Source organism: Babylonia areolata, chromosome 32 (assembly GCF_041734735.1).
Source record: "Babylonia areolata isolate BAREFJ2019XMU chromosome 32, ASM4173473v1, whole genome shotgun sequence".
Taxonomy (NCBI): domain Eukaryota; kingdom Metazoa; phylum Mollusca; class Gastropoda; order Neogastropoda; family Buccinidae; genus Babylonia; species Babylonia areolata.
The window spans coordinates 10,790,138-10,794,321 of record NC_134907.1 but is presented as its reverse complement, the minus strand read 5'-3'; positions in this window follow the sequence as shown (position 1 = coordinate 10,794,321).

The following is a 4,184-nucleotide window of genomic DNA, read 5'->3' as shown; positions in this document are numbered from 1 at the left end:
CACAAGCCTCATTCCACCAGATATTACCAGAGTGCTTATGATCTTTAACCGATTTGTACTTGGGTATAGATTCATTTGCAGCGGTGATGACTACATTTGTAAATGTCGAATATAAACTGTTGATGTCTGTATCGTTTATGTTGCAAATTTGAAACGATGAAAGTAAACTTGTGAATTTATCCCAGTTCGCATGTCGGTAATTATATTTTGGGATCTTATCCTCGTTTGGATCTATTGACTGAGGCATTTTAGATTCAAGTCTTATTATAATAGGCAAATGATCACTATTAAGAGTGTCATCCAGTGTATTCCAGTCACATATTGGTGCCAGATCTGGTGAGATTAAAGTGAGATCTATGGCAGTTGCTCTATGACTTGGATTGTCTGGTATCCGTGTTATTCTGCCATCGTTAAGTAGGTATAAAGAAGTATCTACAATGTTTTCAATAAAACGATTGCTAGTGATCGACTGGCAGTCTTTCTCCCAAAATGGCGAGTGTGCATTGAAGTCTCCCGTGATGAGAACTTTTTTGTCCTGGTCTGTCCGTAATGTTCGAATCCACTCTGTATTAAAGTCATTTGGACCCTGAGGTAGGTATACAGAAATGACAGTTAAGAGTGAAGAATTATACTGGACTTTTACAGCACAAGAATGAATATTTGGTATATCTGGTGGAACGGGGCTGGGGCATGGAGTGTACTTAACCCCTTCTCGAATGTATATAGCTGTGCTGATTTTCTCATTGGTATCCACCTTCTGATGTAATGGCGGAAAGTAATAGTGATCAAATTTAGGAAGTTTATCTCGCTTTACATTTAGAGATTGAAGGGCTAGCAACTGGTAATTATGATTCGCCAGATGCTGCACTAAGTGATCACAGTTTGTACCAATAGATCGACAGTTCCACTGAAACACATTTAGGTTGTTGTTGACAGTCATTGCTCGAGAAAGTTCAGTGATTGTCTATTGTTGATCACAGTTCCAAAAAGTTAACTAATTTAACGCAACACAAAAAAATACATTAAACTATAATACCAAAAATAATAATAATAAAGGAATTAAAAAAAAATATATATATATATATATATAATAATAATAATAATAATAATAATCGGTAGGTTATGAATCAATATACTAAATGAGTATGTACTAATGATTATAGTGTTTAGAACAGAGATAAAATAGTCGAACAGTACACAGCAGAGCGTCCTGGTGTTCACGTGGGAATAAATCAGATCTGAACACAAGTGAAAGTTCTCCTGGTGATCAGTACAATGACCAGTCTATCAGGTTGCTGAATGGGTTGTACCACGTAGGCTGGTGGAAGGCGGGGTAGGCGTGGTGTTGATAGTGCTGCGCTGGTCGGGCAGGTCTCCTGGGGGTCTCCCACAGCAGGTCCCTGACAGCACGCCCCACGTTCCCTGCTAGTAGACTGGTCCCCTTCCTGGTGAGGTGCAACTTGTCCCGCAGGTGGTGATGTTTTATGTTGGTGTTTTCTATAAAGGAAATGTTCTTCACGTCATACAGATATGAAGTCAGCATGGCGTTATACAGTTGACGTTTCATTTCTGTTCGTTCGTCATTCACGACAGTAAGTTTACTTACAACGATTTTCGTTGTTGGATATTTTTTCGCCGTGTCCTTTAAGACTTGCACTAAAGATTTGCATGATTTTTCAGGATCAGCTGTTTTCAGGTCATTTATGCCACAATGGATGACCACTGCTTCGGGTTGTTGTCCCTCAGAGCCAAGTTCTTGTAGGCATTTTTGCACAGCACTCAATGTGGGGGTTCGTTTCTTTGATGCATGGAACCAATATGAGTGTCCAAGCCGATTTTTTTCTACGCCATTCATGACTGAATCGTGAAGAAGCAGGGTGTTCGGTAGTTCTTGCACGTTGTCATTTGATTTCTTTTTTGAGTTGAGAAGTTTCTTTTGTTTGGGTTTTGCGTCATTGATAGTGTCGTCAGTGGATGAGAATTTGACGTCATTTTTGGGCTTAGTTGTTTTTTCCACTCGATTCAGGCTTATTGCTTTTGCAGTCTTCCTACCTTTAGGCAACATGTGGACTTTCGATGTGGACAGCTGCTCTGGAGTGCCACAGGGATGCGATTTCACTGCCTCTGCGTATGTTGTTGGTGTTGGTGTTGCTGTTGAAAGGCAGGAGTCAGTTTGTGTCCCTGTGGTTTCCATGGGAACACTAGCCAATCTGTTGTTTTCAATTATTTTCTTTTGTTGCTCTACCGCACCCTCGAGCAGTGTGATGCGGTCACACAGCGTCAGAATCACTTCTCGTAATTCCGCAATGGCATCCGTACTCCCACACACCGCAGAAGTTGATGCCTTTAAAGTGTCCGCGGTAGATGGCTCCACGGTCGGCGAAGGTGTTGCGCTCAGCCGTTGCCCGTCTCGCCGGTCGGACTCGGTTGGCATTGTTGCTGAACTGGAGGCACCATCCACAGATGCCTCAGCATGCTGTTTTGCAGTTCGAGTCAGTGTCTTTCGCGTCGCAGTACCGCCGAAACTTCTGGTTCTCATTTTCCCCATCACCGAGAGAAGCTTTCACAGCAGGCGAAATTTATCTGCCAGTAGGTTCCGCCATTTTGCTTGTGTTTGTGTGTGTTTGAGTGTGTGGGCGTGAATGTGTACGTATGTCTTTGTTGCTTGTTTTATAATTGTGTGTGTGTGTGTGTGTGTGTGTGTGTGTGTGTGTGTGTAAGTACCTATGTACATGTAATGTACCAATTGTTCCAGTTTTTCATCGCTTTGTTACCTTTAATAGACTATTCAAGTTCCTATTCTTATTCGTCGTTCTTATTATTTTATTTTATTTCAGTTTATTTCTTTATTTTTATGTTTTGTGTCGTTCGTTCTTTATTTTTTATGTCGTTAAATGGGCAGAATTGTAAAAAGGCCTTTACTGTGCCTAATTCTTTACCCATTAAAGATTCAATCAAAATCTTCTTCTTCTTCTTCTTCGTCTTCTTCTTCTTCTTCTTCTTCTTCTCCTCCTTCTCCTCCTCCTCCTTCTTGTTGTTGCTGTTGTTGTTGTTGTTGTTGTTGTTCTTCTTCTTCTTCTTCTTCTTCTTCTTCTCCTCCTCCTCCTTGTTGTTGTTCTTTTTCTTCTTCTTCGTCGTCGTCATCGTCATCGTTGTTCTTGGGCTGTGACTTAAACGTTCACTCGTATACACAAGTGGGTTTTTACGTGTGTGACCGTTTTTACCCCCGCCTTGTAGGCAGCCATACTCCGTTTTCGGGGGCAGGGGAGGTTGCAAATAGCTAGGTCGTGATTTACAGAGCGCTTGGTTAACTCTTGTTGATATCTAGGTTGTGATTTGGAGACTGTTTTGTTTAGCTCTTGTGAATTGATATCTAGCTGGTGATTTATAAACTGTTTCTTTTGCTCTTGTTAATATCTAGGTTGTAATTTACAGACTGTTTAGCTGATGATGTGTGTAATGTAGGGTAATGTGTGTGTGTGTGGTGTGTGTGTGTGTGTGTGTGTGTGTGTGTGTGTGTGTTGGAGCTCATGTACGTTTATATGTATTTGACTGTGCTTTCATATCTGTGAAACTGCATGTTTGGTGCATATCTGTTATGCATGTGTGGGTGTATGTGTGAATGTGTGTCTTCATGTTTTACATTTATTTGCTTATTTATCATCATTGTTGTCGTATTTATTTATTTATTTATTTTTTATTATTATTATTTTATTAGTATTATTATCATTATTATTACTACTACCTTTTTCTATATTATAATTATTATTTATTTATGTAAGCTTATCTATTATTTATTCCCTTTTTTTCTTTTTTCGTTTTTCTCAAGGCCTGACTAAGCGCGTTGGGTTACGCTGCTGGTCAGGCATCTGCTTGGCAGATGTGGTGTAGCGTATAATGGTTTTGTCCGAACGCAGTGACGCCTCCTTGAGCTACTCAAACTGGAACTGAAACTTAGCTGATGATAAAATGGATGCTAATATAGCGACTGTCCTCGTTCAGAGAACGAGCTCTAAGCGCTTCACAAACACGGAGTCATTTGCACAACAGGCTGGCTACCTGGGTAGAGCCGACTGACAGCTGCCATTGGGCGCTCATCATTCGTTTCCTGTGTCATTAAGTCAGGTTGCAATAAAACACACACACGCGCACACACACACACACACACACACACACACACACAC